Here is a 23,751-nt window from a genome sequence, read left to right on the forward strand (position 1 = left end):
GAGCCAATCTATTCTACATAACAAAAATCTACCTCATTCAGGCAGAGCCATTTAATTACCCTTCATTGCATCACCCAGCAAGATTCAACCAAAGTTAACACAGAGACAACCTAAAAAGCTAGCCATGACCTCTGACAGCAATCAATGAGGATACTCTTCCTGTGGCCCAGGAAGTTCAAAGCCAGAGACGGTATAAAGCCCAGGGACTCTCAGCATCTCTGTCCTTTTTCTGCCCAAGATCTCAAGCCATGTGATCCTATTCATCAATAAACCTTCTTTCCAAGCAACTTCCATGAAGCCAGGATCTTTTTCCCCACTTGGAACTGAACCCAGAAGGATATTTCTTCCAACAATACAACATGTGGCATTTCTGAAAATACTGCCTTGGAAGTGCAGGTGGTACCCTCCAAAGTACAACTCAAACTTTCTTTTTCCCCTCGGAAATACACGGCTGCATTTCTGAACACCATCTAGGCTGAAGTGTTCCCCTTCCCTCTCCCAGAGAGTGCCATATTTGTTTCAGTAATTGAGCCAAAGAAAATTCTAATTTCCCCCTTCCCCATTCCTCTATCAATTCTCAATGATTGATTATGATTTCTATAGGTTCAATTCAGTGGTGAAATCTAAAGTTTGTTACTACCGGTTCTGTGGGTGTGGCTTGGTGAGGAGGTAATGTGACTGGGTGGGCATGGCCAATTTTTTTTTTTTTTTTTTTTTTACTTTTAAAACCATTTTTTCTACAACCTCTTCGGGGAAGAAGTTGTAAAAAATTGCTTTCAAAAGCCTCTGACGATCCCAGCTGAGTTGCCTGATCGGCAGAGGCTTTTTTTCTTTTAAAAGCCTCTGCCAATCAGGCAACTCAGCTTGAATCGTCAGAGGCTTTTTTTTTTACTTTTAAAAGCATTTTTTCGGCTGAAGAGGTTGTAGAAAAAATGCTTTTAAAAACTGAAAAAAAAGCCTCTGATGATTGCGCGGCTCAGCTGGGCATGGGGGGCGGGCAGGGATTTTTGCTACCGGTTCTCCGAACCACCCGCCTCCATCGCTACCGGATCGGGTGATCTGGTCCAAACCAGGAGCATTTCACCTCTGGTTCAATTCCAATCTGTATATTAATTTAAAGTACCTACATTCCTCTGGCTCTCCAGCTTTGCCGCCAACAATAATAAATGTGGTCACCAGCTCTTCTTTCATAAATTCCTTCTTCTTCTTTTTCCTGCCACCTCCTTCCCCTCCCCATTAGAAATAGCTATCTGGACACCTAGCATCAGATGAGAGTTAAAGAAGAAAAAGCTTATTTTAAAGTCTGCTGCCAATCTCACTACTTGCGCCTTGATAGAACATGTGATGACGAGATGACAGCAGTCAATTTGCATAAAATGTGAGCTGTTTGTGACTAACCTCTTGACTGAACGTGACGAGCTTGTTCATTATGTAAAATGTAGAATTTTAGCATCTCGATAGGATATGGAATTGTATCTTTGGTAACGTGTTGACAGGTAGGACAAGCTTGCTTGCTATACTTTGCAAAACGTGTCCATTTTATCACCCTGTAGTACAAGCACACCACAGTCGATTCGCTTGACTTCGTTAGCATGTACTATCTTGCAAATCTTTTGTTTTAATCGTCTCATCTATTTCAAGACAGTTTCCCACAAAGGCTTATAGGGCAGTTGCAATCATGCTATCCTGAGGATTAATATGAACGGCAAAAAAGCATATCTTCTTGTTTAGATCCCTGTAAACAACCAAATAAAGACACAATTGGGAATGAAATGACATGACTATTATCACCACCCAGTTCCTTATTCTTGCAATGAATCCTGGTTATGTAATCCTGGTTATTTATCTGCTTTCCATATGCATCACAGTTTACTTTCCATACTCATTGGTCAACGTGGACATTGTTCGTATCCGTTAGGACTTAAGGAACTAGAAATCTTGTAGACACCAAAAGGTGGAAGAAGATGTCTAGTTTTCTTCTTCTTTACTTCCTCTTTTACTTCTTTGGGTGTTGAGGGAGATACAAAGTTCTGGTTCTTGCTTTTCTGGTGATTTTGTAGTGTGCCTTTGGTGTTTTTTTCATCTTCTTCTGGGTCTGCCTCATGATCTTTGACCTTCTCTTTTTGTATCTGCCTTGCACAGTATGGAATCCCAAGACATCCTTTCTCTCCAGGTGAACAAACTTTATTTGCTGTTTTTGTATGTAGTTTAAGATTGGTTAAGATTGGTTAAGATTGGTTGTCCCAAAGGTCTTTTTCAAGAGGCAACTGGACTTTCTGGTTTTTCTTTGAAGAACGTTTTGCTTCTCATTCAGGAAGCTTCTTCAGCTCTGAGCTTCATGAAAAGTGAAATGTCTTCAAAGAGAAACAAGAAAGCCCAGTTGCCTCTTGAAAAAGCACCTTTGGGACAACCATGACCTGAATAACTGAGACTCTCCATAGACATTTAATATTGGTTCTATGTCAATTTTTTTCTCTTATGGTCTCATATCTGATTTTATTTCTTCTGGTCATTCCAGCAGGTTTCCTCCAACATCTCATTATCTTTATAGTAATTTTCCATGTTTGGCTCTGGTGACACAGGGTGGGGATTAATATGCTTTGTATCAGGGGTGAAATCTACTTACCTTCCTTACCAGTTTGGAAGTGCATGCGCGCGTCAAATGCATGCAGAGACCTTCTGCGCATGCGCAAAACCTTCTGCGCATGTGCAGAAGGTAAAGAACATATTACTTCCTGGCTAAAACCAGGAAGTAATGACACCCAGATGGATGGGCGGAGCTTTGCTCCGCCATCACTACCGGATCGCCGAACCACCCGCCACGACCCCTACCGGGATCCGGTCCGAACCGGGAGCATTTCACCCCTGCTTTGTATGTGATTCTTCTTTGAGCTGATAAATACTGCCTTATGTTGCAGGAGCAGAGCTAGTTTTCTCAATGCCGGTAGACCTTGACGTACGACCACAATTGAGCACAAAATATCTGTTGTTAAGTGAGACATTTGTTCAGTGAGTTTTGCCCCATTTTACAACATTTCTTGCCACAGTTGTTAAATGCATCACTGCAGTTGATAAGTTAGTAACACGGTTGTTAAGTGAATCTGACTCCTCCATTGATTTTACTTGTCAAAAGGTTGCAAAAGGGGATCACATGACCCTGGGATATTGCAACAGTCATAAGTATGAACCAGTTGCCAAGCATCTGAATTTTGATCACGTGACCACGGGGATGCTTGCAAAGGGTGTAAGTGTGAAAAACGGTGATAAGTCACTTTTTTCAGTGCTGTTGAAAGGTCACTGAGTGAACTGTTGTAAGTCGAGAACTACCTGTGCTTGGTTTGCCTTACTACATCGTATGTTGACTCTTCATCCATTTTACCATCTTTGGTGAATGTTGTTTCTAGATACTTGAACTTTGATACTTGTTTTATGCTTGTTTCTTTTATTACTATGCTTAGGATATGGTCTAGTCCAGGGGTCTGCAGCCTTAAACATTCAAAGAGCCATTTGGTCCCGTTTCCCACAGTAAACACTGGGAGCCACAAAATCTGGGTGGGCGTGGCCAACTCGACGTCACTCATTTCCACCAGTCACATGACCCGTTAGCCACACCTACCCAGCCGGTCATTAAGGCAGAGAACTGGTTGTTAAAAAACACCGGGAATCACAAAACCCTTTTAACATCTCTCTCTCTATATATATCTCTCTCTCCCTCCCTCCCTCCCTCCCTCCCTCCCTCCCTCTCCCCCTCTCTTTCTGTATCTGTGTGTCTCTGCCCTGGTCACTTCTCCATCCCCCGCCATCACCCTTACCTTCTCAGGCCAGGTGAGGAGTGAGTGGGAGGGGAGGGTGAGGGGCGGGGCCAGCCACTGATGGGATCACCCGACAGGGAGCCACAGCAGAGGGCCCAAAGAGCCACATGCGGCTCCGGAGCCACAGGTTGTTGACACCCGGTCTAGTCAACATTCCGGTTTCTACAATATAATCAGCAAGATAATTTCAGAAAACCCTGCCCAGTAAAATATTTTACCCCACAACTCCCCATAGCAGTTGCATTTAAACACTGATGTGCACTATAGCCATTGTAGATAATATCCATATATAGATTTGGTATTTTTCAGGAGCTCCTTTTCTTCATTGAGACAGTAATATTATTTGGGGCTTGGGATGTCATAGAGAGATTTTTTTGAAGATAGATAGATGCTCTCTCTCTTTTTAATAATGGAACTTCAAGTCATCCTATGAACGTAATTAAAAAGAGATTCAGGAAACAGAGAAAAAGTTCTATCTTCATAAAATGTAGAATTGTATGCTTTGCAATGGTTATTATTAACTCAAATGGCCTTAAAAGAAAGCAAAAGAAATTGATGAGGGATAAACTTATCAATGGCAACTAATCAAGGCAGCTATTTCAATATATGAGAAAGGACAAAGACTGCTATACTCTTACAGGAAGAGCCCATAATCTATTTCTTTTCAGGTAGGATGGTTGGATCTAAAATGATCGAATTTGCTGAACCACAAACAGCCATATGTAATTCCAGAGTCTTCCTGTTTCAAAATCTTTCTGAGCCAAATGTCGCCTCCAAATATCTAGAGTTATTGAAAACATTTTTATCCTACATTTATGCTGCAAAGTAACCACCGGACTCGAAACAGAAGCTACTGTTTTGAGCTGCAAGGTAGAAGCTTGTGAAAAGAGCAAATAATGGGTTCTTCTTATTGGTATTGTTATTAAATTTATTTGCCACCCATCTCGCCACAAGGCAACCCTTTACAACTCTTTGCAATTTTACATCTTCTTTACAACAGCCACATTTGCTTTGTGACTGCTGTGTTTGCTTAATAACTGCTGCAAAAATCATGAAATTGGGTCTGATCACATGATGATCTGTTTTATGTCTGTAATGACTTACGACTGAAATTGTGGGACTCAGTTGCAATCATAACTCAAGGACTATGTGTACAGGAGAAATTTCCAACAATTTGTGCCTATGAACAGTACTTTTTTTTTTAGTTAGAAACAAAAGACAAAAACATCACGCAAGAAAGAAGTCTCTTTATAAAGCACACTGAAATCTAAGAAATTGAACAAAGCTTTGCAGCAAATGATCATTTGTATTTTCAGTCCCGAAACAACAGAAAGAGACTTTTAGCAGTGCAAAGAGAAATTTTCTAAGGCTGATTTTTTAAAATTTATTTCAATTTGTTTATTTTAATTTTTCTACTTAAAGCCCACTCGGAGCAGAATGTTTGATACATCTTCGTCAAAAATGTTCAGTGAGAGAAGTTGCAAATTAGATCCCAAAGGTGTTTTTTTCAAGAAGCAACTGGACTGTCTGGTTTTTCTTTGAAGATGTTCCGCTTCTCATCCAAGAAGCTTCTTCAGCTCTCTTCTTTTTTTTTTAATTTGATTATATGCCGCCCTTCGCCGGAGACTCAGGGCGTCTTACAATACGCTCACAATGTGCTCAGCAATAGCCTTCATTACCCCCACAACTGGGTCCTCAATTTACCTACCTTAGAAAGGATGGAAGGCTGAGTCAACCTTGAGCCTTGGCGAGATTCGAACCTGCAGGAATTGCAGGCAGCTGGTCTTAATAACAGGGTGCTTTAGACCACTGTACTACCAAGACTCTTGGATGAGAAGCGAAATGTCTTCAAAGAAAAACCGGAAACCAGTTGTCTCTTGAAAAAAGCACCTTTCAGACAACCAGGACCTGGATGACTGAGAATCTCCATAGCCATTTTGCAAATTAGGTGTTTTGCTACTAGACAGAATATCCTAGCTAGCATTGGCAGCTTCAGCCATCCCAAGTGCAGGTCTCTTTCCAATCAAATAATATAATTAGTTAAAACATTATGTCATGTGGCACAAACAGGAGCATAATCCCTGGAGTATTTTTCTCCAGGGCACCTGAGGATAGAACTACCCTGTTTCCCCCAAAATAAGACATCCCCTGATAATAAGCCCAATCGGGCTTTTTGAGCGCATGGCAATAAGGCCAAGCGCTTATTTCAGGGTTCAAAAAAAATATAAGACAGGGTCTTTTTTTTTTTAATTTGATTTATATGCCGCCCTTCTCCGAAGACTCAGGGCGGCTTACAATGCGTTAAGCAATAGCCTTCATCCTTTTGTATATTTATACAAAGTCAGCTTATTGCCCCCACAAACTGGGTCCTCATTTCACCTACCTTAGAAAGGATGGAAGGCTGAGTCAACCTTGAGCCTTGGCGAGATTCGAACCCTGCAGTAATTGCAGGCAGCTGGTCTTAACCAGCTTAATAACAGGGTGCCTTAAACCCCTGTACTACCAAGGCTCTTGTCTTATTTTGGGGGAAACATGGTAGAAACTTGTTAGAGGGAGATTCAACCTGGAACTAAGGAAACATTTCCCAACAGTAAGAACAGTTAAACAATAGAACAGGTTGCCTCCCAGAGTTGTAAGTGCTCCATCACTGAAGGTTTTCAAGGAGAGACTGGTAGTAGTCAGGAGACAAAAAACAAAAAAGGAACAGTATTGTTTTCATTGTCAGGAAGGATATTGTAAAGACAATCCAGTCAATGGCTGAATAATACCAATTAGATGGAAAATATTATTTATTTATTTGTATCCCACTTTTATTATTTTTACAAACAAGGTGATAAACATATCCTACACACCAGTGGTGAAATCTAAAATTTGTTACTACCGGTTCTGTGGGCGTGGCTTGGTGGTGGTGGGGTAACGTGACTGGGTGGGCGTGGCCAATTTTTTTTTTAACTTTTAAAACCATTTTTTCTACAACCTCTTCGGCAAAGAGGTTGTAAAAAAATGCTTTCAAAAGGCTCTGACTATCCCAGCTGAGTTGCCTGATCAGCAGAGGCTTTTTTTCTTTTAAATGCCTCTGACAATCAGGCAACTTAGCTGGAATCGTCAGAGCCTTTTGAAAGCATTTTTTAACAACCTCTTCGCTCTGAAGAGGTTGTAGAAAAAATGCTTTTAAAAGTAAAAAAAAAAAAGCCTCTGATGATTGTGTGGCTCAGCTGGGCAATGGGGGGGGCAGGGATTTTTGCTACCGGTTCTCCGAACCACCCGCCTCCATCGCTACCGGATTGAGTGATCCGGTCTGAACCGGGAGCATTTCACCCCTGCTACACACCTCCCCCTTCCTATTTTCCCTACAACAACAACCTTGTGAGATGGGTTGGGCTGAGACAGAGTGACTGGCCCAAAGTCAACCAGTTTATGGGTGGTTGATTAGATGGATTAGAATTCACTGTTTCTTGGTGACTGGCCCAAAGTTACCTAGCTAGCTTTAGTGCCATTGGAAAGAAAATCCAACTAGTACAGTTCCAAGGTGGGAGAAAGATGCTGGAAATAACATGGAGGGTGATTGGAAAGAAAGACTCTTTATTGAAGAGCAGAACCAACACACACACAGAGCTTGAGGTTTTGGGACAGCTGGCCAAATGGTTGAATGGGTGGATGGATCTTTATAGGTTTCTGTGACTTTGAAGTTTGAATTGTTCTGGGGATTGTGCAATGAAGGGGCTTTTGTGTCTTTTGCTAAATGGTGGTGGGTTAATCCTATTATGTCCTAAAAGGTCATGTCCTGTCCTTCTTAATCCCATCACCCTGGACCTGAAGATGTTTGAATAGATTGGCCGGGATTTCTTAAGGGGCCCAAAAGCTCCAACTCTAAAGATTTCTGCTGGAAGCTCTTTTACTATGCAGGAAATTGGGGCTGGAGCATGTTTCTCCATTTCTCCTGTTGGAAGAAATGTCCATCTGGGTTCAGTTCCAAGTGGGGAAAAAGACCCTGGCTTCGTGGAAGTTGCTTGGAAAGAAGGTTTATTGATGAACAGGATCAAATGGCTTGAGATCTTAGGCAAAAACGGCAGAGATGCTGAGAGTGCCTGGGTTTTATGCCCTCTGTTGGGCTTTGAATTTGAGCTTGTGCTCTGATTGGTTGTCAGACTCCCATGGGGCCATGCAGGGGGAAACTTTGTAGGTTGCCTTTGAGTCCCAGGCTTGGTTGACTCTTTCTGGGTGATGATGTAATGAAAGGGCTTTGGGCAATTCCTACTATGGCTCTGCCTGAAGGAGGTAGATCTTTGTTATGTTGAATAGGCCCAGGCCTTAATGGCCCATTGACAAAGGTAGGGGAGGGGCTGAGTTTCTGCTTCCCTTTATGGCGGAAATATTCTGCCCTTTTAATATTTCCTAAAATATCTCATTTTCCTAGGAGAGGGGTGGGTGCTAAAGTCCTACATTCCTTTGGGGGGGATATAATATTGTGCCTCTTTTAATATTCCCCAAAATATTTCATTCTTGGGGGGGGGGGTTCCCACAGTGCCTAAAATGGAACTAGAATTCGGTCTCCTGGTGACTGGCCCAAAGTCGCACAGGTTCGCCTGGTGCGCCAGTTGCGCCGTTTCCTGGACCGAGATGACCTTTGCACAGTCACTCATGCCCTGGTTACTTCCCGCTTGGATTACTGCAATTTCCTCTACATGGGCCTGCCCCTGAGATGCACCCGGAGACTCCAGCTGATCCAGAATGCAGCCGCACAGGTTGTTACAGGAGCCCCTCGTTACTCCCATATAACACCCCTCCTGCGTGAGCTGCACTGGTTACCAGTGGTTCTCCGGGTCCACTTCAAGGTGCTAGTTCTCACCTATAAGGCCCTACATGACTTAGGTCCAGGATATTTGCAGGATCTTCTCCTGCCTGCCTCTCACCGTCCTGTTCGCTCACATAGGGCCGCTCTCCTCAGGGTTCTGACGGCGAGCCAATGCCACCTTGCTGTGCCCAGGGGTAGGGCGTTCTCTGTGGGTGCTCCCACCCTCTGGAATGAATTACCTACCGAGCTCCGGATGGCTCCTGATCTCCGCTCCTTCCGTCGTGACCTGAAGACTTGGCTGTTCAAGCAAATAGGCTAACTCTGATTCCGGGTTTTATTATTTACTATTAATTAGTTATTTGGTTTAAAATGGGATTTTATTGTACTTGTTTCTTAACTTGTGTTCGCCGCCCTGAGTCCTTCGGGAGAATGGCGGCATATAAATACATGTAATAAATAAATAAAATAAATAAAGTCACCCAGCTGGTTTTCATGGCTAAAGCGGAACTAGAACTCATTCTCGGGTTTTCTAGCCTGGTACCTTAATTGCTAAACTGACTCCCTTTCTTTATTTTATAATCATGTTTTGTGCACACCCTTTTCTATATGGGCAATAACTGCACACTTCTATAGTATTCTACATATCCTGTTACTGACCCTTCTAGTTGAAAATAGATTTGGAACCTCTGCATAAATGATCGTCACCCTATAGTATACAGTGGTAAAATGTAAAATTTGTTACTACTGGTTCTGTGGGCGTGGCTTGGTGGTGGTGGGGGTAATATGACTCAACTTTTTTTTTTTTTTACTTTTAAAACCATTTTTTCTACAACCTCTTTGGCTGAAAAGGTTGTTAAAATGCTTTTAAAAGCCTCTGACGATCCCAGTTGACTTGCCTGATTGGCAGAGGCTTTTCTTTTTTTTTAAAGCCTCTGACCATCCCAGCTGACTTGCCTGATTGGCAGAGGCTTTGTTTTTACTTTTAAAAGCATTTTTTTTGGCCAGAGGGGTTGTAGAAAAAATGCTTTTAAAAATAAAATAAAAAGCCTCTGATGATTGCGCAGCTCAGCTGGACATGAGGGTGGGGAGGGATTTTTGCTACCTGTTCTCCGAACCACCCGCCGCCATCGCTACCGGATCGGGTGATCCGGTCCGAACTGGGAGCATTTCACCCCTGACAGTATATATGGAAGCCAAATTTGGACTGTTCAACATTCATCGAGCCAGAAAATATTTATCCATATTTAAAGTCAGATTGGCTGCATTCATTCAATTCTTAAATTTGATACAGTCACTCGAAGATGAATTGAACTGACTACATGTCCACAGACCCAGTTTTATCAGGTCACATAACTGCAAAAAACAACATTTTTTTTTTCACAAATAGTAACCTGCTTCAGATCCTGCCACGCAACATGGGAAGGTCAGGGACTCAAATTGAGTCATAAAAAGAAAATTTGGCACAGAGCCTGCAAGTATTTCCTTATCCTCCTTCTACATGAGTAAATACCTTGTGCGGTCTGAATGCCTGAAGTGCTGGTTTGGGTTCTATCTTAGCTGTTTTGGGAGGAGATGCAGCCAATATCAAGTGTGTGTGTGTGTGTATATGCATGTACGGGGAAATACATGAATTAAACTGACACCTTTGTCAAATGCAATATAAACCAATCTGCTAGACAAGGAATCTAAAGAGATCTCTGACCTTCATGATCACTGTTCCTTCCATTTGGGAGCCTTAAAAGATTCCTCAGCCAATCTTCCAAAGGAACCAGACAGCTTGTCTCAAGACCTGGTCATCCCCCCACCCTTTTACAGGTAGTCCTCGACTTACGACCACAACCGAGCCTAAAATTTATGCTGCTAAGGGAGAAATGTGTTCAGTGAGTTTCTTTTGCCCCATTTTCTTTTCCTTGCCACATTTGTTAAGCGAATCACTGCAGTCGTTAACTTAGCAACACGGTTGTTAAACCAATCCGGCTTTCCCCGTTTGACTTTGCTTGTCAAAACGTCCCAAAAGAGGATCACATGACCCCGGGGATGTTGGCCACCGTCATAAATACGAACCCCCTTGTCAAGCATCCAAAGGTAAATCGCGTATCCGCGGGGATATGCAGCCTACGGTCGCAAGTCTGAAAAAGGGTCACAACAGGTCGCTTTTTTTCAGTGCCGTCATAACTTTGAACGGTCTCTAAATGAACTGCTGTAAGTCGAAGGCTACCTGTAGCGCTGAAACTTCCCAAAGTTGGCCACCCAAAGGAACAAGAAAGATAGTGCCTGACTAGGTGGCTCAGTAGCTAAGACACTGAGCTTGTCGATCAGAATGGTCAGTGGTTCGAATACCTAGTATAGGTCTCCTGCGTGAGCAGGGGTTGGGCTAGATGACCTCCAAGTTCCCTTCCAACTCTGTTACTGTGTGAAAAGGTCACAAGAAGTCGCTTTTTTTCAGTGGCGTCGTAACTTCGAATGGTCTCTAAACGAACTGCTCTAACTCGAGGACTACCTGTACTGCTGAAACTTTCCAAAGTTGGCCACCCAAAGGGACAAGGAAGATGGCCCCTGACTAGGTGGTGATCAGAAAGATCGGCAGTTCGGTGGTTCGAATCCCTAGTACAGTTCTCCTGCGTGAGCACGGGGTTAGACTGGATGACCTCCAAGGTCCCTTCCCAACTCTGTTACTGTGCAAAAGGGTCACAAGTTGCTTTTTTTTTTCAGTGTCGTCGTAACTTCGAACGGTCTCTAAACGAACTGCTGTAACTCGAGGACTACCTGTACCGCTGAAACTTCCCAAAGTTGGCCACCCAAAGGAACAAGGAAGACTAGGTGACTCGGTGGCTGAGCTTGTCGATCAGAAATGGTCGGCAGTTCAGCGGTTCGAATCCCTAGTACAGCTCTCCAGCGTGAGCAGGGGTTGGGCTAGATCAGGGGTCTCCAACGTTGGCAACTTTACGACTTGTGGACTTCAACTCCCAGAATTCCTCAGCCAGCAAAGCTTCTGGGAGTTGAAGTCCACAAGTCTTAAAGTTGCCAAGGTTGGAGACCACTGGGCTTGATGACCGCCAAGGTCCCTTCCCAACTCTGTTACTGTGTGAAAGGGTCACAACAAGTCACTTTTTTCCCCCAGTGCCGTTGTAACTTCGAACGGTCTCTAAACGAACTGTTGTAACTTGCAGACTACCTGTACCGCCGAAACTTCCCAAAGGGACAAGGAAGATGGTGCCTGAGTAAGTGGCTCGGTGGCTGAGCTTATCGATCAGAAATGGTCAGTAGTTCGGTGGTTCGAATCCCTAGTACAGCTGTCCTGCTTGATCAGGGGCTGGACTGGATGACCTCCAAGGTCCCTTCCAACTCTGTTACTGTGTGAAAGGGTCACAACAAGTCACTTTTTTTCCCAGTGCTGTCGTAACTTCGAACTGTCTCTAAACGAACTGCTGTAAGTCAAGGACTACCTGTACCGCCAAAACCTCCCAAAGGAAGTTTTGGGTGTCCTTTGGCCACCCAAAGGGACAAGGAAGATGGTGCCTGACTAGGTGGCGATCCGAAAGGTTGGCAGTTCTGCAGTTCGAATCCCTAGTACAGCTCTCCTGCGTCAGCAGGGGGTTGGACTGGATGACCTCCAAGGTCCCTTCCCAACTCTCTTACTGTGCGAAAGGGTCACAACAAGTCACTTTTTTTCCCAGTGCCGTCGTAACTTCGAACGCTCTTTAAACGAACTGCTGTAAGTCGAGGACTACCTGTACCGCCAAAACTTCCCAAAAGGAAGTTTTGGGTGTCCTTTGGACACCAAAAGGGACAAGGAAGATGGCCCCTGACTAGGTGGCGATCAGAAAGATCGGCAGTTCTGCGGTTCGAATCCCTAGTACAGTTCTCCTGCGTCAGCAGGGGGTTGGACTGGATGACCTCCAAGGTCCCTTCCCAACTCTGTTACTGTGCGAAAGGGTCACAACAAGTCACTTTTTTTCCCAGTGCCATCGTAACTTCAAACCGTCTCTAAACGAACTGCTGTAACTCGAGGACTACCTGTACCGCCAAAACTTCCCAAAAGGAAGTTTTGGGTGTCCTTTGGCCACCCAAAGGAACAAGGAAGATGGGCCCTGCCTAGGTGGCGATCCGAAAGGTCGGCAGTTCTGTGGTTCGAATCCCTAGTACAGCTCTCCTGCGTGAGCAGGGGGTTGGACTGGATGACCTCCAAGGTCCCTTCCCAACTCGGTTACCGTGGGAAAGTTTTCACAGGGCGATGTGTGTGAAGGAGGAGGAGCAGCAGCAGCAGCAGCGAACAAACGCGCGGCCCTTGAGTCATCCGCTCCGCTCGCTTTTTCCTGGGCTGCCTACCTACTTTCCGCCACATCTGTCCTGGCCGGCCGATGGAGGGAGGAGGGACCGCCTTTTTTTTTTCCCCTCACGCCGGCCTGTAGAGGCAGCAGCTTTCCCCGAGCCGAGGGCGGTGCCAAGTTAGAATCCGACTGACTTTTTTTTCGGCACTCGAAGCTGCCCGAATCTCCCCGGTGCGTTTCTTCTTTTTTGTCCTCCCCCCCTTCACCCTTCCTTTATAACCGCCCATCCCCGGTTCCAAAAAAAAAAAAAAGGGGGGTCGCAAGAACTTGGCAAGCGGGCATTCCGAGCCGAAAAGAAGGACCGAGGCTTCCCACGCCGGTAAGTTTTTTCCTCAAGATCGAGAGAGTCGGGGACCGATTCGGTTCCGAAACGGGACGCGGCCGGAATCAATCAAGCTATGCTTGATTGAGGGGCGAAATCGGGGTGTCTCTTCCAAGGTTTGCAACGACGGGGAATTCGAAACGCAGCGAGGTTTGGCGTTGCCGTTGGGCTTTGCGTGAGATTTGTGGCGCTGCCTGTACCAGGATGTGCATTGAAAAGTTTTTTTTTTTTTCCCCGAAGGGCAGTTTTTATTTTTATTTTTATTTTTTTACAGGAAAAAAAAAAACCACAATCCTCTGCTTGCGGCTCCTTGGGGGCTCGCCTGCCACTCAAGGATTTAGATTTATTTTTTTTTTAAAATTCCCTTGATACATTTTAACTTTAAAACATCTTAAACATCGGGGAAAAGTGCGCCTGCTTGCTTTCAACTCCTGGGAGAAATGATTTGTAGCCCTTTTAAAGTCCCTCCGAATTCTTCTTCCACCCATTCCCCGTTACAAAACTAGCTGTTTTGGGATTCTAACTCTCTGAGTAGTTAGGGCTGTTGATTTTTTTTTTTTTTTAAGATAGTGATCTCTGCTGATGTGTACAGGAAGTGTTGCGGTGACTTTAAATAAATAAGCCCCGACTACGGAATCCTGTTTTAAACAAAGGTGAGGTAGGTTGTAATCCCCGTTTATGCTGTTTGGAAGCCCTGCAAATCCTGGTTTAACTGTGAATGAAGGCGTACAATAGAGTTGCACCTGTTGGTTTCCTCCCACGGTGGGTGATTAATATTACCAAGAGCCATCCTGGCTTGACGTATCTTTTGTGAGCCAGGATCATTCATTTATGATGTGCGTAGAGTTGGTAGATTTGAACACTTTAGAAAATGCAATATATTGGCATGACAGGGGAAGAGAGTGGTTAAGTAACTAACAGAGTTGGGGAGGGACCTTGGAGGTCATCTAGTCCAACCCCCTTTTCATGCAGGAGACCTGTACTAGGGATTTGAACCACTGAACGGCCAACTTTTCTGATCGACAAGCTCAGTGTCTTAGCCGCTGGGCCACCGTAACCAATGGGCAATTTCAATCTGTTGATTTAATGCTTTGGGCTTTTTTCAGCTGCTGTCGCAGGAAGTGTGTCTACCTTAGAAAAGAATTAGGCTTTTTTCTGAGTAAACTAGCATAGTATTATACATACCTACAATTTCATTTTGGAGCATTGAAACATAAACTGATGTAAAGTAGGTATGTCATGTAGCATAGTATTATACATACCTACTACATGACATACCTACTGTACATCAGTTTATGTTTCAATGCTCCAAAATGAAATTGTTTCTTTATTATTACTAACCTATTAACTGGTGGATTTCAGTAAAAATTATATTCGGGCATTTACAGTTATACAGAAGTTTCCACACTAAGTTGCCATTTGCTTTCATAAAGTGTGTTCAACAAGCTGTAGTGGCTGGGCTCAGCCACCAAGTATGATTTACAAATATTGTAGTGGGTTTACATGCAGCCCTCAGTCAACCACTGAGGGTGGTTTAGTGCAGAGGGGGAAATCCAAGGCTCCAGTCGCCTTGTAACTCCTCAAAGGTATTACCACGTGTTAGTTCTTAATACTGTAGAAGGAGAAAGTCTCTTAAAGACTTGCCAAGATTAATCCTAAAACAATTAAACTAGGACAAAATGTCCTGGTTCTAACCATTTTGAATTGAAAAGCAATCTAGAACCTTAAGTAGCATGGCAGCGGGTGGGGGTGGGGAGCAAGGATGTCAGAAAAGTCAAAATGGCTGCTACGAGTGCACAATACCTCTTTTTAGTTAAATTTCCATATTTTTAAGCAACTAGTGATCGGATACTCTTCACTGATGATTGCTCGTATCCTGCTTTCATTTTCATCGTTTTTACTTTCAGGTTGCCCAAATAGATTTAGAATGGAATTGAATTGAATTCCTTATTGGCCAAGTGTGATTGGACACACAAGGAATTTGTCTTTGGTGCATAGGCTCTCAGTGTACATAAAAGAAAAGATACATTTGTCAAGAATCATAAGGTACAACACTTAATGATACTCATAGGGTACACATTAGCACTCAAATCATATTAGGAAACAGTCAATCAATAAATTGTAAGAATACCAGCAACAAGGTTACAGTCATAATAGTCATAAGTGGGAGGAGATGGGTGATAGGAACAATGACAAGTTTAATAGTAGTGCAGACTTAGTAACTAGTTTGACAGTGTTGAGGGAATTATTTGTTTAGCAGAGTGATGGCGTTTGGGAAAAACCTGTTCTTGTGTCTAGTTGTTCTGGTGTGCAGTGCTCTATAGCATCGTTTTGAGGGTAGGAGTTGAAACAGTTTATGTCCAGGGTGCAAGGGGTCTGTAAATATTTTCACAGCCCTCTTTTTGAGTCGTACAGTATACAGGTCCTCAATGGAAGGCAGGTTGGTAGCCATTGTTTTTTCTGCAGTTCTAACTATCCTCTGAAGTCGGTGTCTGTCTTGTTGGGTTGCAGAGCCAAACCAGACAGTTACAGAGGTGCAGATGACAGACTCAATAATTCCAATGTAGAACTGGATCAGCAGCTCCTTGGGCAGTTTGAGCTTTCTCAGTTGGCGCAGAAAGAACATTCTTTGTTGTGCTTTTTTGATGACGTTTTTGATGTTAGGTGTCCATTTTAGGTCTTGAGATATGGTAGAACCTAGAAATTTGAAGGTCTCTACTGTTGATACTGTGTTGTCTAGTATTGTGAGAGGTGGAAGTATGGAAGGGTTTCTCCTAAAGTCTAACACCATTTCTACGGTTTTGAGTGTGTTCAGTTCCAGATTGTTCTGGTCACACCATGAGGCTAGTTGTTCAGTCTCCCGTCTGTATTTTTATAGCAACATAAAGGAAATTAATATTGTGATTTATATGTCAAAATGTTTTAGGTTGCAAACCATTACTGAGGTTTGCTGAATCTTGGCCATTATGCATGTACATTTCAGTTACTTTTGCTTTTCTTATGAGAAGCTTGGAAGTCAGTTCTTCAGAGATAGTTGGCTGACTGAAACAGCACAGACACCCTTTCTAAAGTACGTAGGTTTGTATGAGAAAGAGAAGCTGGCATTATTTCAACAATTTCAACCACTGCATTCCCCCCCCACCTTTCCCCTTCTTTGTGTGCATTAAGTTAGGATTAACTGCTTTGAATGCACCGCCAAATCCCGATTTTCTTGCAGATGAATTTGGGGTAGTAAATGGCTAGCCACATTTCATTTTAATGAAACTCTTCTATCGATTTTGCTGTGATTCAAGCCTTGCTATTAATACTCTCAAGGGAGATTGTTCTGAATTTCAGGATATTGACCCATCTTTAAAAAGTTCCACTACATGAGCCATTGACCACAGATGAGGTTATCAAAACTGTTCTCCACTGAACCTTGACATATCAAAGAATTACAGCCCTCCCCTCCCCTCTCCTTTTCTTTTCTTTTCTTTCCTTTCCTTTCCTTTTCCTTTTTTTGCTGTTGTGCAAAAGTTTTGGGATCAGTTGGTGCTCTTGAAGAAAGACTTCAAGTAAAATCCTAAATAAATTCCTGTATGGTCTCGTCCTGTGCTTGTTGTCTCATATATATGTTTTTCTCTTATTGTTTTTATATTATTCTTTAAGGAGAATCATTTTCAATTCAGGGTTGTCTTCTTTTGGATTAAATATGAGTGTACGATAGATTGAAGTTACAGTCTCACATGCATTCATCTGACAAGATCAGTGTTTTGGATTCAAAAGACAAAAAAAAGTTAATCCAGAGTTTTCAGGGGTATGTGTTCAGCCCCTTCAAACAGCCCAATTTTATTCCCCTGGGCATGTACAGCTCTCATGTGATCCTGGGAAAAGCCAAGCTTGGTCTGAAGTGTCCTTAATAAGACCACGTGCTTCCATGTAAGCTCCAAATTCCGTCTTGCCTTTCAAAGCTGAAACAGTGCACAATCCTAGAAAACATCTCACACTGGACTCCGTGTGACATTAATCTTTTATCTCATGCTATGTCTCCGTGCTTCCTTGCCTCCAAATTTCTGTTTCTCCTGGAGAATTGTTCTCTTGAGCAGCTTTTGGGTGACACCATGTGACAGAGAGAAGGAGTTCAACAACTAACTTCTCCAACTTTGAGACAACGCCGAGAGAGTTATAGTTTATTAAGGCAAACTTCATTTAATGGAATGTGGCCTTTCCCTCAACTATTTCTTTTTGTAAAGTTTGGAATATGAATTCTGTGACCTTGTTGTCACCAGAGGGTGGAGGTTTACAGGTTTTTTTAAAAAAAGTTTTTATATGGGCTTTTTATCTTTGTAAGCCTCCTAGAGTCACTGAGAGTGAGCTGGGTGGCCATATAAATTTTCTTATGTAAATAAATATAGGGTGGACTTTTCAAAATCGCATTTTGCGTGTTCACATTGACTCAGGTGCAACTCACAACTTGTGTTACTGTGCTTAATGAGTAATTTCTACAAGTATAGCCCCAAATATATTGCACTGAAAGAAATGTATTTAGGACTTCTATTGATTTTTTAATTTATTAGATATTTATTTTATTATTTTATTTTATTTTATTTATATCCTGCCTTACACAAATTACTCAAGGCGGCGAACATATCCAACACACCTTCCTCTTATTTCCCTCGTAACAACAACCCCATGAGGTGGGTTCGACTCAGTGACTGGTCCCAGGTTACCCAGCTGGCTATCATGCCAAAGGTGGGACTAGAACTCACAATCTCCTTGGCCCAAAGACACCCAGCTGGCTTTCCTTGCCTAAGGTAGGACTAGAATTCATAGTCTTCTGGTTTCTAGCCTGGTGCCTTCACCACTAGATTAAACTGGTTCAACTCCCAAATAAATACGTTCAATGGTGTGTAACACAATGAACGGATTAGACTCCGCTAAAAAAAAAGTGCCAAAAGGTGCCCTTCATAATCTGGAGTAGCCAACTCCAGATTATGAAGGGCACAATTTGAGTCTAATCTGTACCATGAAATGTAGGTAGCCATTCTCTTTTCACCTCACCACCTCCTGATATAATTGATTGTGCAGATACAGATATTGGGAATTCAGAAATGATTCCAGAAGAACAAAGATCATCTCATGTAAATCATCAGGTATGGTTAGACCAATGACTTCCATCGTTTCGTCTCCCTTCTGCTGCACCTGGTCGGTCATTTACGGCTCTTGCGCCTGTACTTCTTTTCAGAGTCAAGGCTGTGGTCAGAGAAGAATGATCCATGTAGCAGCATTCATTCATTGGCATCCTTCAGTCTCAAGAGACTATGGTATCGTGCTCTGGATAGAGGTCCTAAAACAGCATCTAGTGTGACTGAAAAGGCCAATTCGAGAGTGGCAATCCCTTCCACACTGAGGGCAGATGCATTCCGTCCCCTGCCCAGCCCCCAGATTTTGCTGGTTCCGGGACTGCCTCTTTGCCTCAGCCTGCCAAACAAGTGTCTCTTCGAATTGGAGAAGGCCATGCTGCGTCTTTAGCCTCCAAGCTGAACGATCGGAGGTCAAGGTTTCCCAGTTGTTAATGTCCATTCCCAGGGCCTTTAAGTCCCTCTTGTAGATATCCTTATATGCTTATATGCTGTGCGGATCTGGATGGGGAGGAACAGGCTCAAGCTCAACCCTTCCAAGACTGACTGGCTGTGGCTCCCGGCATCCCGATATAGTCAGTTGACTCCATCACTGACTATTGGGGGCGAGTCTTTGGCCCCCACTGAAAGGGCTCGCAATCTGGGAGTCCTCCTGGATAGGCAGCTGTCTTCGGAGGAACATCTGACGGCTGTTACCAGGGGGACCTTTTATCAGGTTCTCCTGATTCGCCAGTTGCGGCCCTTTCTCGATCGGGATTCCTTGTGCACAGTCACTCACGCCCTCGTCACCTCTCGCCTTGACTACTGCAATGCTCTCTACATGGGGCTCCCCTTGAAGAGCATCCGGAGGCTCCAGCTGGTCCAGAATGCAGCAGCGTGGGTAGTGATGGGAGCAACATGGCGCTCCCATGTAACACCGCTCCTGCGCGAGCTGCACTGGCTCCCAGTGATCTTCCGGGTGCACTTCAAGGTGGTTATCACCTTTAAAGCGCTCCATGGCATAGGGCCTAGCTTTCTGCGAGACCGCCTGCTGCTACCGCCGACCTCCCATCGACCCGTGCGCTCCCACAGAGAGGGCCTCCTCAGGGTGCCATCAGCCAAACAATGTAGGCTGGTGACCCCCAGGGGGAGGGCCTTCTCGGTGGGGGCTCCCACCCTCTGGAATCAGTTGCCCCTGGAAGATAAGGAGAATCCATGACCTCAATGCCTTCCGTCGTTCCCTTAAAACCCATCTTTTCCAGCAAGCCGGGTTGGCTTAAGAAGAAATTTTTAAATTCTTTTAATTAGTTTGTGATTTCTTAACTTTCGGGCCAAAATTTATATATATTTTTAAATGTTTTTTAATATTTGTATTCTGTTTTTTTTATCTTGGCTGTACACCGCCCTGAGTCCTCAGGGAGAAGGGCGGTATATAAATTGGAAATTAAATTAAATTAAATTAAATTAAATTATATCGCAGCTGTGGTCTCCCTCTGAGGCACTTTCCCTGCACTAATTCTCCATACAGGAGATCTTTCGGAATCCGACCATCAGCCATTCTCACGACATGCCCCAGCCAGCATAGACGTCGCTGTTTCAATAGTGTATACGTGCTAGAAATTCCAGCACGTTCCAAGACTGGGCTATTTAGAACTTTGTCCATGTGGCAGCATGACACTGAGATATGTCAAGAGATAGCAGAGAAGGACAAAGAAGGAAGGAACATACTATACAAACTAATGGTCATCTAAGCCAGGTCTGTCTCTCTTCCAAGGCTAGTTGCCATAGCAAAGGATGAAAAGCATCTGACAGGGATTAGGGATGGGAACAAAACCCCATGATTGTGACCTCTGAAAAACTTGATTTAGACTTACGTTGAAAACGCAACAGTTTTGAGAAAAATGTACGCAAAATATTTTATCTGTTCAGAGTTCAGTGAATACGAGTTCTTCTTAGCAACAGTTATGTTGCTATGGGTGCTATTTGATGATTGAATGCAATTCTATTTAAATAGCAAAGATAAGGCATCACTGCTTATTAAAGGTTTATCATGTTTCATTATTATTTCCATGTTGTGTAATCAAGAAATCACGGCTGTAAAGTAGCTTTCTGAGACAGAAATATATTTATTTATCCCAGTATATTTAGTATGGAATGTTGTATGACTGGCACTGTCTGCTTTTGTTTGTAAAATAGGCCTCTCACAACTTGTTCTGCCTTTCTGATAAATAAAATGTGTGTGAGTGTGATAAATACAAATAGTATATAACCTCCTAGCTGTGTAGTATACAGATGTGTGATTAGATGATTCAGACTTTTCTTCTGTCCTTAGGAGACAGATCAATCTCACAGGAGATAACAAAAATCAAATGCTATTTTAAAACAAAGATTAATATAAATATTTTTTAAATATTTTTTAAAAAATAACTTTAGGTGTTAAAACGTAAACTTTCAAAAGTAACAGTGGATTTCAGAGCTATTCAGATCACAGTGAAACAGCTGGTTAAAGATCTATGGAGATTCTCTGTCATCCAGGTCATGGTTGTCCCAAAGGTTAGGGTTAGAGTTAGAGGTAACTGGACTTTCTGGTTTTTCTTTGAAGACATTTCGCTTCTCATCCAAGAAGATTCTTCAGCTCTGACTGGATGGTGGAGGAATGGAAGGATTTATATTCCTTGCAGACAGCTGGTCATTAGCATTCTTTTAGCGAGTCGTTAAAGTCACCTGGAGGTTTATCTGTATCATCAGGGTCACCTGAGGGGTGCAAATGGGTGTGGAGCCTTCTTGGTACTGTTGAAAGGTCTGTGTTGTAGACTGGAGATAGATAATGTCATATTCCTCCCCCTCTGTTGAGAAACGGCTGTTCAATTTTGACAAATTTTGTCAAAGAAGCCATCTATGACCAAATGAAGGTCCTCTCTTCCCCTCTCCCCTCCCCTCCCCTCTCCTCTCCTCATTTTTCTCCTCTCCTCTCCTCTCATTTTTTTCCTGTCCTGTCCTGTCCTGTCCTGTCCTCTCTGTCATCTCCTCTCCTCCCTGTCATCTCTCCTCTCCTCTTCCCCTGCCTACATTATTTAGGAGGGTATGAACTCACAAGGTTATAATGGCAAGTGTAATAGAATTTTGTTCTGTTAGAATCTCCATCCCACCAAGACTATGTGTAGTTTTCTTCTTTGCCAATGAAGCCACTTGTACATCTGGTGCAAGCTTTGAATCCAAGGTGGGCTCTTACACTGTTCAGAGGAAGGGCAGATGAGGCCGTTTTTAATCCCTAAATCTGGAGCCTCTCTTCATAAAACGTCTGGTTTCTGTGAATCTGTTTCAGTTTATTGTTTTCACCCAATACATCATTGCCTTCAGGCATCTATGTGGCACCTGCACAATGTCTCCTGTTGTGACATTAATTGTATGAATGAAATTAATATGCAAGTTTGAGGAACTATCCCAGCTCCAGCCAATATCTGTTCTTTGAATCTGCTAGAGCATCTCAAGATAATGCCTTCATGTGGACCAGTGTGAGCTTATTTTGAGAAGCAAGAAGTAGTGACAGGAAAGAGAGACTTATCATAATCAAGAGATAAACACTTAATTTATTTTCACACTTTCATGTTTCAAGATTACTCATAGCTGCTGTTGCTTTACATGAATATATACAATAATTTGATCCATACACTTACTATCAAGTCCTCAGAGTGCTTAGAGACATTTAAAAGTGACATGTTCGTGGCAAGAGGGTTGTTTTAATGTAAATCATATTAATAAAATTAAACAGCAGTGAAAAAAAATGACTTATAACCGTTGCAGTATCCCCATGGTCAGGTGATCAAAATTCAGACACTTGGCAATTGACTCATATTTATGACGGTATCAGTGTCCTGGGGTCCTGTGAACAGCTTTCTGACAAGCAAAGACAATAGGGAAACCAAACTCATTTAACAATCATGTTATTAACTTAACAACTGCAATGATTCAGTTAACAACTGTGTCAGGAAAGGTTGTAAAATGGGGAAAAATTCACTTAACAACTGCCTTGCTTTGCAACAGAAATTTGGGCACAATTGTGATTGTACGTCGAGGATTACCTGTGTGTTTGGTCCCTGCACGACATTGGAGTAGACTGGTTGCAAGTCTAGTAGGAGCTGCCTTATCTTCTGCTTGTGGATACCTTGACCCCAACTTACTTCTTCACTTCAATTGAATCAGGTTTCCCTGTAAAAGAAAAAATATCCTAGGATTTAAAGTGGCTCTAGAAGCACACCCAGCTCACCTACGATCTGAAATGTGACGATGCACTAAAGACAAGGTTCCTGGGTCTTGGCATGTCTTGAATTTCTATTGCTTGAAAAGATTTTCCAGGAGGCAGAATTTCTCCATATATCAATATGGCATCATGGTAAAGTGCTGGCACTGAGGCGACCAGGTGACAGAGGGAAGGTCCATACTTATCTGGGGAACTCCATCTGTGATTTGGGGCCAGAGGCTCTCTCTCAGCCCAACTATTTCATTGGATTATTGTTATTGACAAAACGGATAGTGCAGCCTGAACAAAATGTAGGACACAAGCTGAGCAACTATGTAAAATGCTGCTTCTTTGTAGGGCAGAGTATAATCATTCTCTACACAAATATGTGAGAGTAGGGTCTAGGACAGGGGTGTCAAACTCCTGGCCAGATACGTCATGTGTGGCCATGCCCACCCCCGGTTTAGCGAAGGGGGAAAAAGTCATGATACATCATGTGATGACGTGACGACGACGTGACGACCTGAGTTTGACACCCCTGGTCTAAGACAGCTCACCATGGCCAACTTGCTGTGGGACAACTTGCCACAGGACAAGAGTTACACTAATATCAAAAAAATGGTGGAATAGAATCATTAAAGAAAGGATGCAAAAGGAGGAACAAAATTTGAAATGTGAATGACAAAAATTAAAATAATTGTTAAATTATTTTAAGTATTTAAATTGAGTTGTTGAATTGTCCCACAGTGATTTATCCTGCGATGAGTAGGCCACACCGAGTTGGCCATGGCGAGTTGACTGTGATGAGTTGTCCCATTCTAGTGAGCGCATGCAAAATGGTCCCAGGAAGCAGCAGTAGTCTGGAAATATAACTCTTGTAGGGAATAATATGGCAGCACCCCACTGGCCTTTTTTACATTCCTAGATGTACAGATGTAAGATAACATGAAAAGAAAGGATGTGATGGGGAACATTGTCCAGTCTTCATCTGTCTCCAATGATATTTTTTCCCTTATCCAGTTCAAAGGTAAGACAGGAAGGGAAGATGGACAGAAATATGGCCGACTGTTGAATTATAGTTCATATTTGAAGTACTTAAGAGCATTTGCTCCTCGTTATGACAGGGTAGTTATTTGGGGAGGTAGTTATTTG

At 43.0% G+C, this 23,751-nt stretch overlaps 1 protein-coding gene across 6 annotated transcripts in view; it reads left to right on the top strand.

Annotated features, from left to right (window-relative positions):
- The window catches only part of RAB27B (RAB27B, member RAS oncogene family), a 140,520-nt gene that overhangs the window by 80,453 nt on the left and 36,316 nt on the right, over positions 1 to 23,751 (top strand). Inside the window, exon 1 of one of the 6 annotated variants that reach the window (XM_034401560.2) lies at positions 12,835 to 13,257. The exons of 4 other annotated variants lie outside the window; for them this stretch is intronic. The gene's annotated coding sequence lies outside the window, so the exon portion shown is untranslated. Of the gene's footprint in view, positions 1 to 12,834; positions 13,258 to 23,751 lie in introns of those variants that run through there. One more of the 6 variants, XM_087885559.1, reaches the window with a different exon arrangement.

The sequence above is a fragment of the Pantherophis guttatus genome, chromosome 2 (assembly GCF_059756535.1).
Source record: "Pantherophis guttatus breed Tessera chromosome 2, ASM5975653v1, whole genome shotgun sequence".
NCBI lineage: Eukaryota > Metazoa > Chordata > Lepidosauria > Squamata > Colubridae > Pantherophis > Pantherophis guttatus.